This window comes from Equus caballus, chromosome 9 (assembly GCF_041296265.1).
Source record: "Equus caballus isolate H_3958 breed thoroughbred chromosome 9, TB-T2T, whole genome shotgun sequence".
Classification (NCBI taxonomy): Eukaryota; Metazoa; Chordata; class Mammalia; order Perissodactyla; family Equidae; genus Equus; species Equus caballus.
Window position 1 is genome coordinate 11774782 of NC_091692.1, and position 13122 is coordinate 11787903.

Here is a 13122-nt window from a genome sequence, read left to right on the forward strand (position 1 = left end):
AATAGAACTGCCATATGATCCAGCAATTCCACTTTGGGGTATTTATTTGAAGAAAATAAAATTACTAGTTCAAAGAGATATATGCACCCCTGTGTTCACTGCTGCATTATTTACAATAGCCAAGATATGGAAGTAACCTAAGTGTCCATCAATAGATGAATGGATAAAAAAGACATATATATATATATATACATATACACACACACACACAGTGGAATATTACTCAGCCACAAAGAATGAAGTCTTGCCATTTGTGACAACATGGGTATTATGCTAAGTGAAATAAGTTAGACAGAGAAAGACAAATACCAGATGATATCACTTATATGTGGAATCTAAAAAACAAAACAAATGAACAAACAAAACAAAACAGAAAGACTCATAAATACAGGAAACAAACTAGTGGATACCAGAGGTGGGAAGGATTGGGGACAGATGAAATAAGTGAACAGGAATTAAGGAGTACAAATTTCCAGTTACAAAATAAGTAAGTCATGGAGGTGTCAAGTACAGCATAGGGAATATAGTCAATAATATTGTACTAACTTTATGGTGACAGATGGTAACTAGACTTACCATCACTTCATAATGTATACAAATATTGAATCACTATGATGTACACCTAAAACTAATAGGATATTGCATGTCAATTATTCTTTAAGAAGCAATAAAATAAAACAGTCATCACACACACGTACTTCTGCAAAACATATATTCTTAAATGGGTCTAAACTGAAATTTTGAGAGTAGAACACAGCAAAAGAACCAAGCAGGAGGGGAGCTTTCGAGATTGCCTCATCAGGAGGAGATCACAGTGACCCATAATATCTTTCTCTTCACTCATCCCAACTTAGTTTCCAGAAATCTCTAGGCTGTTCTATCATCCTGTACCACCATAGGTGTTGAGTCTACGTGGAAGGAGGGCAAAGTACTTAAGAAGGTAATTTTTTCCACCTATTCTCCTAGAGAAAGGTGGTGTGGCAGAACTCACTGGTAAAACTTCCCTGTTTCTCTTCTTTATCCACAACACCCAAAGAAGATATTTTTTGTCTTGCTATGAGCTGAGACTGTCGAAGGCTCTAGAAAAATGTCCCCCAGATAGATGTGTGTGCATACAGACAGAATATGAGGACAAGAGTATTATCTGTAGTGTGTGGAAAATCTCACATACTCCTTAGAAAGTGTGCCAACACTGACGACACCACCCACGAGAAAGGGAGAATGGGTTAATTAAAGCAATCCTCCACTCAGTTCCTGCGTAAGGCCTCAGCATCATGTTTAAACTGAGAAACAAAGAAAATCACTTAAGACACTGAAACACTGTCCAATCACTGTTTCAATAAAGTAAGTGGCTCCTTCAAGAACAAAAGAGTCAATGGAACTTTAGAGAGTAGAAGCTGTCCAGTTTTCCATTGAGTGTGGTAGAGAAAGTGCTGAAAGGGGGGCCAGTATATTAAAATCAGGTGAGTGCAGAGACGTATCTGCAGTAGGAGGCTGAGGGGAAAACCCTTGAGTTTTAAGTTCTCCAAGAATTAATGGACTAATAACTGAATGCAGAGATGTGTTCTATGCAGGTCAGAGAGAATGTAAACGTTTTTTTCCCCCAAGTTTTCTCTAAGCCAGAAGCTGGTTTTCTACCTTTTGAAAACTTATTGCGTGCAGCAGGCACTGAGAACTCTGCTCCAGAAGCAGCCAAAGCGCCGGCCGTGGTTAGTGGAAATGCTTATTTGTTCTGGGAAGCAAAACTAGTGGGAGAAAAAGGCAACTTTTGAACAAAACACTAAAAAGAAACAGATCTGCGGAATCTGGTGAAATTGAAACTTTTAATCCAAGGAAGATAATAATGATTGAATGGAAAACAATCTTCATACCCTTGTATTTTGATTTCAAACCCTGGAAATTCTTTTATGGTCTAGAATTGCTGCCATGGCAGTGGATAATTGTGCTTGATCGGCAGTTGTTTATTGCAGTTATTTCTCGTCTTAACCTCAGGTTAACTGATGGCAGCAAAAGAATTAGTTGGGGAAATTACTTTAAAGATAACTATTTCAAGTGAAAGCCTGTCAACCAATTCTGAGCTCTCTGGCTTCCAGGGGGAGAATGATCACATTATAAAACAAAGAAGAGAACTATACATAGGCACGGCTGGTTTCTAAACTTAGCAGTTGAGCTCCACTCAAAAGGATGTCTTCCATGTTCCGACATGATCTTACTAATAAGCAAGTTGACTTACATTTTAGGGGAAGTATATCAGTGTAGATATTTGTCAGTCGTAGTCCATGTCTGAAAGTGCCACGTTGTTTCCCATTTGGCAAAGGCAGGAGGGGAAAAAACAAGATACTACCAATTAGAACTAGAATGACAGGCTTTCTCCTTATAGCTCAAACTAAGCGAGGTGCTTAGTATTTTTCTAGTTTAGTAGGCTCTTCTTCCCTTCAAAGGATATAATATCTTGGTTGCATATTTCTTAGCAGAAATTTTAATTTTTTTCTATAAAGTCCTTTCCATCCACCAGGGAAAACTCTTGGATTTTCCTCCCCTTTTTAAGCGGAAGTTTAGTGAAAATCGCCCCCAGTTTTTTTTGTGAACTAATGTTTTATAACATGAAATGATAGCAATAAAGGTATCTTGTGTTCTTTCCTTATATTGTTTCTCAAATCATTTGCTCTATCAAAGGGTTTGATTGAATTATTCATCAATATAAAATGTAGTGCCTCTAAGGCAAGCCTCTAATTTAGCTCTTTAACTGTGAACCTTAGATAACCAGTAGAAAAATTCTATTTCATGATGAAACCCATAAAAAGTATTCTAGAGAAAATGCTAACCTATTTGGCAGAGCAGGGGTTAACACTAGCTTCCTTTTTTGTTATGAAAATGCTACCTTGCATATTCTTTGACTTCTATTTAATGTTCCCTAACTTTCAGTCTACCCTTTGCCCAACTCCAGACATCCGTTTAGTCTTTTGGAATAACAATATAGCATCGAGCCAAAAATCTAAAGCCACCTAAATTTTATTGCATTGTACTTAAATTACATATTATTTCTATTTTTATATTCATATTGGAATCTGGTTAGTTTCAGCATCTAGAATTGTGGATTGGGGAAATATTCCTCCTCTCAAACTTTTAGAATCAAAAAAGGTCTTCAAAACAACTAAAACCAAGTTATTTTTAGTGTTACATATGTTAATTGCTAAAGATTTATTTAACTGTACATAAATGTGAATACATTTTCATTATCATATTAAAATATTATATATCAGAATTTTTTCTCAACCCTCTATCCATGAAAGCTCAAATTTACTGGGACATATATTCTTTTAAACTTTTGGGGGGAATCTCTGTTTGACAAGACTATTAGAAATCTGATGAGCTCTCTCAAAAGGAGAAGCTTAAATAGCAGAATTACCTACCAATATTTCAGTGGATAATGTGGGCAAACTTTGGTAGTTTTGTAAATGTTTCACAAAGTTAAAATTGCAAAAATGAAAGATTTATTTTGATTTAGGAGGAGGAAAGTCAAAACGTAAAAAACGTTTTATTCTACAAATGATATGGGTACATCAGAAATTAAATTATACAGAGCAAAACTCCTAATTCAGGGAAGGACCAAAAACATATTAATGCCAAAGCATTTGATGATTCAGTGTCACATGGCGAATCCAAAGAATAAATCATTTCTCCTGATGTAATTATGGATGAACATAGCAACATATGGAGAATCCATCTAAAACATGGTTCCTTGCTTTTCTTTACTCCAACTACTCTCACTTGTACAACTGTGTGAGTGTTATTACCTATGTTAAACAATAGCTGTTATTTACAACCAGTTACTTAGCCATTAACCAGGAACAATGTCATTAATCAGTATTTGTCAAATGTCCACTAATTCACTAGACTTCATGTCAAGAAATTTGCATAAAAAATTGAGTCGTGATTAAGAATGCAGTCTGTAGTTAATTTGTCTGGGTTCCAGTCCTGGCTTTGCCCTTACCGGCTGAAGATCCTCTCGTATGTTACACAACTATTCGTTCAAACCTTATTCAGATTTAAAGTTAGTGCAAAGATATAATCCTGTTTCTGGCAATGTGGTAAAACAAATACCTTGAAAACCCCTCATACTTGAAATTATTAAAATTCTGTATAGAATATTTATCGGCTTTAATACATCACTGAGCCCACGCAGAAGAAAAGAATCTGAAGAAGAACATTATCATAGAAGAGGAAGCAGGTGGGTCCTCTCAAAGGGGATTCACATAGGGCCGGACTCCATCAGCGTAAGAGAATGGGAAATGAACCCACCTCACAGGAGGGGACAGCTGGAAAACTTGCCTGACTTGATCTTGGCAGTAGATGGTAAGAAAATAAAATCGTCCTTGAGAATTTGTAACCACAAGCTAGCCCTTACACGACAAACGTTTCCAGTCCAAATCCACTCTGTCTTTGCGGTCTGAAAAATCTGAATCGAGGAACTTCACGTAAAGTAGTTCCAGATTGGTAGCGTCCCTACGGGACTGACTGAAGCAGAGGAAGCTCCTTTTAGAGGAAGGCGGCTTCAACCCAGGCCTCCAATAATCTACAGAGAACTTGCCTGGTTGTGTGTGTGATGTGTGATGTGTGTGTGTGGAGTGGGGGAGGGGGGAGGGCGGAAGGAAGGCTTTGTGTCAAAAATCAACAAAAACAAACCGGAAAGAAGTTCAGCCATTAGAATTAGCAGATATAGAATATAAAGTAAATATATTTAATTTATTCAGGAAACAAAAGAAGCCCATAAATATATAAAGAGAATAAGATGCTATAAATAATGACCAAGCAATTTTAAGTAAAAACTAATTATATCTTTGAAAATAAAAACTCAGATGTTTTGTTATTCTTGGGAATTTCAAGTGTCTTTTTCTAGTAGATTTATTCAATAATTCTGGATATAAAAACTTCCAGAAGTGCACTATAAACTCTTTCTCCCAGTTCATGTTTTGCCTTTTTATTCCGTTAACGCCATTTTGATAAGCAGAAGGTCTGGACTTTAATGTAGTCCAATTTATTAATCTATTCTTTTAGGTTTAATGTTCATTGTGTCCTGTTTAAGAAATGTTTGTCTACCCCAAAGACATGAAGATACTCTCTTAGGTTTTCTTCTAGAAGCTTGGTTGTTTGACTTTTCACTTACATGTCTATGAATCTATCTCAAGTTAATTTTTGTTTATCATGTAAGGTAGGGTACAATATTGTTTTTTTCCAAATGGATATCAAATTGACAAGGAACCGTTTATGGAAAATATCAGCCTTTCCCTAATGGAACTGCAGTGGTGCCTGTGTCATAAATCAGGAACCATATAGGTAAGATTTTGTTCTGGACACCCTATTCGTTTTGGTTTATCCATCCTTGTGCCAATCCACTCTGACCTAATTATAGTAGTTGTAAAATTAGTCCTGAGATCTGATAATGTACTTCCTCCAGTACATTGCTGCCACAATTCAAGACTTTCTTGGTTATTCTAGGTTCTTTGCTTTTCCATATAAATTTTAGACTCAGCTGATCAATTTTCACAAAAAGACACATTGGAACTTTAATAGGGATTGCATTGAATTTGTGGCTCAATTTGGAGGGTATTGGCATTTTAAAAATATCGAGTTTTCAAATATATGAAAAATATGTGTACATTTTCAACCAATGAACTTTTAAAATTTCTGTGAGCATTCTTTTGGTATTTTTTAAGACAAAGGTCTTTCATATATTTCATTAATTTAAAACTACGTATATGGTATTTTGGTACTATTGTAAATGAATTTTTTAAATTTCATTCAGTTTTTGTTGCTAATAAGAAATTCAGACTTGCATTTGTGTATCCAGTGGTCTTGTTAAATTTATTATTTCTAATTATTTCTAAATTCTTTTTTATTTCTGTGCATGTAATCAGGTCTTGCATTAAGAATGACAGTTTTAGTTTTTCTTTTCTCTTCTTTATGTCTTTTATTTTCCTTGTCATATTACACTGGCTAAGACTCAAGTACGATGTTGAACAGAAGTGGTGATAGTATATATTGCTTCATTCTTAACCTCAGTAGAAAATTGTTTAATATTTAACCAGATCAAATATGGTGGTAGTAGGAAAACATTTGTCAATAGCTTTTATCAGATCATGAAAGTTCAATACTTTTCCAAAACAATGAGAGGTTTTTTTTTTTTTTTTTAAGTCACAGTGTGCTGATGTTTATCAAATGATCTTTCTCCTTCTATTTAGATGATATATGAATTTCCTCCTTTATTCTAATAATGATGAGTTATATTGATTGATTTCTGAATGGTAAAGCAACTTTAAATTGCTAAAATAAATACATCTTGGTCATAATATGCATAATATACTATCTTATATATATATTATTAGATTATATTAGAATGTTTTGCTTAGTATTTTAAGGCCTTGTTTCTTGTGAGGTATTGGCCTATAATTATTTATTTAATATCCTTATCAGGTTGAAGTATCAAGGTTTTGCTGGTCATATAAAACAAATTGGAAAGTGTCCCTTATTTTACTACTTTTTGGAAGAGTCTGTGAAGTTTTACTATTATTTCTTCCTCAAATATTTGGAATAATTCACTTGGGAGATCATCTGGTCCTGAAGAATTCTTTGAAGGAATGTTTCTAATTACAGATTCAATTCATTTCACAGATAAATTGCTATTCGACTTTTCATTTCTTCCTATGGTTTTATTAATTCTTTCAAGTAATTTGTCTCTTTTATCAGAGTTTTTGAATGTATTGGCATAAAGCCATTTATAATATATTTTATCTTTTAATAAAATACATTTTTTGCGAGATCTGTAGTGGGTTCTAGTTTTTTGTTCTTGATATATTTTATTAAGGGTGTATCATTTTTATTAATTATTTCAGAGAAAACCTTTTTAATTTGTCTATGTTTTCTATCACACACCTGTTTTCTTTCATCAATTTTTGCCCTTATACTTACCTTTTTTCCTTGTATAAACTTTGAGTTTACTTTGGTGTTCTTTTGTTAGCTTCTTGTGATGGAAGGTTAAATCATTCATTTTTAACTTTTGTGCTTTTCTACTATATGCATTTAAAGTTATAATTTTATAGTTGAACGCTACTTCAGTTGCATCACCCAAGTGTCATTTTTTCATTATCACTCAATTAAAAATATTTTATAATTTCCATGTTATCTTTGACCTATTGATGAAATGCTTGATTTCCAAAGATTTGGGATTGTTCTCTTTATATTTATCTTATGTGTTTCTAGCTTAATTCCATCATGATAAAAGAATATATTCTGCATGATTTTAGTCTTTTGAAATTTTCTAAGTTTTGCTTTCTGGACCAGCAGATGGTACAGTTTGGTAAATGGTCCACTAACACACATTCAGAACATCATTTTGCATTGTTAGAGCAAGTCTTCTGCATGCATCAGATAAGTCATATTGGTTGATCGGATCTTCTCTGTCCTTCCTGATTTTTTTTGTCTGCTCATTCTATCATGTACTGAGATGTGTGTTAAAACCCCCCTCTATGACTCTTGAATTGTCTATATTTTCTTTTAGTTCTGTCATCTCTTAATATTGAAGCTATGTTATTTGGTGAATAAAATCTGTAATTCTTATATCTTCTGGTGGAATCAAGATAAAAATGAGTCTTTAGTGTAATTGCTAATATAGCTGGATTTTAAGCTAACATCCAGCTATTTATTTTTATTTGTCCCATCTTAATTCCTTCTTTCTTGACTTCTTTAGATTAATTCTTTGTTTTTGAAGGATGATTTCTATAGGTATGAAATTCTAGCTTGGAGATTTTCTCCTTTTGATGCTTTAAGGGCATTATACCCTTGGGTTTTATCTTCCAGAGTTTCTATTGAAAAGTCACCCATCAGTCTTGTTGCTCCATTAATGACAAAGGGCCTTTATTTCCAGTTGCTTTTAAGATCTTTCGTTGTCTTTGACTTTTAGCAATTTGACTGTAATGTGCTTAGGTGTAGTTTTCTTTGTATATGTTATGATTAAAGTTGTAGATCTTTTTAAATCTGTTGGTAAATGTCTTACATCACTTTGGGGAAAATCTCAGTAAATCAGAGGAATGTATTAGTTGGATTATGATTATGGATCATGGAGAAGGACTATAGGGAGAGGGGATTTAGTTCAGATATTGTCTCCTTCAGAAAGCCTTTTTAGAGCCACACCCACTCACAATCCCCAGGTCTCCCCCAGGAGCCCTTGCTCAGGATCGTGCATGATGGCACATTTCATACTACGTTCTAACTATCTTTCTCACTAGCGAAATGAACAGAAAGCAAATAATATGGACATTTTCTTTCATTATATACAAATGTGTATGTATGTTAAACATATAAAGAATGATTTTTATTATGCTAATCATATTAATATGGCATTATGTATTTTTATTTGATTAGGTTTTTTGTGCCTTTTTCTTGTTTAAAATTTAGAAAGTTGAATAGGTGCTTTAAAACTTCCTGAATAGTATTTAATTACTGGAGTCAATTAAGAACTAATTATATACATAATAATGGTACATTTTGCCAAAAATCATTACATTTACTTAACAAGGGGATCAACTCTTAATTGTAATTGGTTTCTAAATTTTTATTAAGTAGATAAATAGTCAGTTCAGCTTTGAAAATACTTTTAATTAAACATAAAGTATAGCACTGAACCAATTTTTAATATTTACAACCCTGTATCAATTACTCAAACTCTTAATTAGTCAGTGTTTCTCTTCAACTTCATTCTCAAATATCTTCCAGAAAATCACCACCCACTTGCCTGTCCACCTGAAGAATGAATTACATTACTTTGTCAAAGGTTAGGAAACAAAATCTCACTCGCATGTTCTCTGCATAGAGATGCTTGTTAACACGCATTGACTTTTGCTTCTATATTTAATATAAGTAATGCAAAAGAAGTATTAAATGTTCCTATGATATAATTCTTCTAAGTTCCTGTAAGTTTGCAACACAAGTATGCTATTCCAGATAGTTACAAGAGTGGCATCTGTTGGTCACTCAGGTACCTGCAGATATGTGACTATAGTAGAAATAATGTGGCAGCTTGACCAGAGTCTTGCACAAAAGATTAATTATTTCAATAGTGAATCATTATTCTGTGCTAATACTTTGTGACACAGAGATGACCCTAGCACAGATCCCATAGTATAATGAAAAAGACTTTTAGAATGTTTATGAATATGCAGTAGGGAAGCTGGGAGGGAAATGCAAAAATAGAGACACAATTCAAGTGCCATTGGTGCTCAAAGGAAAGAGAACAAGTTTGTAAATGGGAAAAACAAAGATCCCCAAAGGAGGTAAAATTAAAGCCATGTGAGAAGGATTTGTGTCATGGAGGACACACACATACATAGACCTACATACACACACTAACCATAAATGATAGGAGACTAGACAGAGATGTTGAGAAGTTGACGTTAGAGTATGAGTGACAGCGAGTGGTTCCATTTATCTGCAGAAAAGATGTGTGGAGTGTAGCAGGAAAAACCTGTAAGTATGAGCTCTTACATGAGCATGGGGGATATTAAATGTGAGGAAAGACTGTTTGCACATATTCTATAGTGGGCAAGAAGCAAAGGAAAGTATTTGAAGGGAGGACTTACATGTCAAGGTTGGCCTTAGAGAGAGTGATTAAGCAATAGGTTGTGCCATAAATTCAGTTTCTCAATCATAGTTGGGAACCTATTTTTTCTCATTTGAACCACTCAAAACTCCCAGAGATAATAGAAGTCAAGGAGAAGAATTTTGAGGAAACCCAAGGAGAAGAATTTCGAGAAAAGTGGAATGAATTACTATCTTGGGTGCACAGAGATTGAAGAAAGTAAGAAGTACTAGCTATTTTCAATAAATAGATCACGGAAATCCTCCCAGGCAGTTTCATTTGATGAAGAACAAACATAATTCGGGTATTTGTATAAATTTCACCTCCTCAGTGAGACCCTTCTTGACCACCACCATCTAAATTACCCACAATCCCTTCATCCTCTGTCTCCTCCCCCTGCTTTATTTTTCTTCATAATGATTTTCTCCACTGGGCATTTTATTATGTGGGTTTCTTTATTTCTTCCCCCTGCTACTGCAATGTAAGTTTCTGGTAGGCAAGCACATTGATTTTTATCTTGAATAGTACCTGATGTTTAAAACATGCTCAACAAATATTTGTGGAATAAATGAATGAATAGAAAGACACCAAGGATTAAGTGGGTAACAGGATCCGAAGTCAGTGAATACAGGTGACACTTTCATGGATCTGAGTGGTGAGGGGCTAAAAAGCAGCTATGATGGGGACTATTTGTGGTGCTATTCTGGGCTTGGAAGAAGAGTGAAAAGACAAGAGAAAGGATGATTGACAGGACAAGGTCCTAATGAAGGCAGCCTCCCTGACTCTCCACAGTCTATTTGAACATAGTGGTCAGAGTGATCCTTCTAAGATGTGTCAGATCATGGCACTCTTGACCTCCCTGACCCCAACCCAACACCATGTTCTTCCCTCACTCTGCGGCACATCTGTGGACACAGCTGGCCTGGTCCTACCAGGAGGGCTTTGCCCTCCCTTTTCCCTCTACCTGAAAACTTCTTCGCTAGGGATCAACATGGTATATACGCGAGTATAAACTCCACATGGCTATCTCCTTTAAATCTTTCATATCTTTGCTGAAATGCTGCTTTAGTTGGGCCTTCTCCGACCCCTTATGTGAAATTAAGTACCTTCCCTCCCTGCATTTCCTATGCCTCATGTCACCTTATTCTTTCTCCGTAATATTTATTACCCTCTCACGCATTCCATGTCTAACTTCATATTTGTTTATTGTGATCTCCTCCCTTCTAGAATGTAAGTCCCAGGAGGCAAGGATTTTTATCTGTTTTGTTCACTGCATGACTCCCAAACCTAGAATTGAGTCTGACACATAGTTGGAACTCAAAAATACCATGTGAAAAATGAGTGACTGTGCATAATTACAATGGAATATAGGAATGAGCAGCCCACAGAAGAATTTAATGCATTAATCAGACTAGTTTGGTTTTGATGTTTGCTCATGAATGTCTCTATCAGTGGTTCTCAGTCTGGGGTGTTACTGCCTTCCTTCCCCTCCAGGAGAGAATTTAAAAATGTATACAGGTGATTTTGGTTATCACCATTCTGTAGAACCTTGAGAATGTTCTATAAGCATTTATGTTCTGAGGAGCTGGGGATGACAAATGGTTTTCAAGGCATGGGACAGTCCCTCACAATAAAACAGTTTCCTCGCCAAAATGTCAACATCATCCCTATTGAGAATCAGTACTAAAAACCCTTTCTTCCTTATCCATAAAGATAACATGAAAAGGCTGCCTATTACTGCTATGGGTTTGTTTATTAATAAGCAGGAAAAATATTAAACATACATAGACATGGTGTTTTACTTCAGGGAGGATTTGTAACTTATCTGAAAACTTAACATAATTGTAGTTTTATATGGTTGTTTTATTTTATACTTATTTATCATTTTATTTTCTATCTCCAAGAAGGTATCTCATGTTCTTAGACTTTATTATTTTTTTCTATATGGATTTCTTTCTCCCTCAAACAGGTTTAATGGCTTAAGCTCATGAATCCAGTTAAAATAGAATTCTCAGTTTCTCAGGGTTCCATGTGCGAGAACTCACCGAGATGCTGTGGGGGAAAGACTCCAGTTACAAATGACAATTCGTTCTGTCATTTCCAGATTGCCCTGTTTGATTCCCATGGAATTACTGAGCAAATGCAGTCCTTGACATACTTCTTTTTTCTTTTTTCTTCTTTCTCTTTCTCTGTAGCTTACTGTCATTTTTAAGTACAAATAGTGCAGGAAAAAGCTGAAGAACTGGGTGCTGTTCTCTCAGAACTTGCATTCTTGCCTCATTCTTTTCCATTTAAGGGTGAGATCAGGGGCCATTATACAATGTCTGTTAGGCAATCTGCATCGTAAATTGATCGTTCAGACTACATGGATCTGTTCCCCAGAGGATGTTGATTTAATTCTGATTTCATCTATGGATTAAAAAAAAGAAGTAATTTAGATGAAAGATATTGGTTTTCTGGAAAAACAGGCTTGGTTAACTGCTTTTGTTGTAAATTAGTTCTGTTAGCACAAACTCCCTAAGGATATAGATTCCATAGATCCTTAGTTATTTTTCAGAACATCATGAAAAAATAATAGCGGTGGTAAAAATAATGATTTTTGTTTATTCCTTACCAGGAACCGTGTGTGTGTAATGCTTTACATGCATTTACCTCATTTAATCTTTACAAGTCTCTTCATCCATTAGTCTACCTAGCAAACATTTATTAGGCACCTATAAAGTGCTAAGTACATTTCTAGGCTCTGGAAATATAGCAATAAACAGGGCAAAGACCCTGCCCTCGTAACGCTTGCTCTCTAGTGGGAGACATGCCAGTAGACCAACATGTGCAGTGCAATTTAGCAGCACGCACACATACACATCTTCACTCAGTTATCATAGTGTTGGTGCTATGAGGCAATAAGGCAAAAGCAGAATGAGAGCGTGATGGAGATGAAAGAGGGCTGCTCGAGATACGGGGGTCAGCAAAGCGCCCATTGGGAGGGAGGCCAGAAGGAAGTGAGAGAGAAAAATGCCATGGGACTGTCTGGGAGGAGAGTGTTCCAGTCGGAGGGAAGAAGTGAAAAAACCCAGGAGGGGATGAATCTGGCAGAAAGAAAGCAAGGATGCTCGGGGCTGAGTGAGCTGCAAGGAGAGAAGTAGAGAAGGGTGTTGGAGACGGAGGCAGGAGCCAGCCCAGTAGAGCTTCCTAAGTAGTGATAAAGCCTTGGATTTTCCTAGGAGTGCATTGGAATGTCATCGATAGGTTTCATGCAGGAAAGTCATTAGATATACTTTACTTCCCCAAAGATCAATCCAGATGCTGTGTGGCGGGGGACTGTCAAAGACCAAAATGGGGAGCTGGGAGATGTGTCAGGAGGTACCCTCTGTGTTCAGACCTATTGCCTCCCAACTTTTTGGTTGTGCACCCTTATTCATAAAAAGTTTTAGACCCTGTACCCCCACCATATGTAATATAAATGGTACCACGTGCTAATATATATGAGA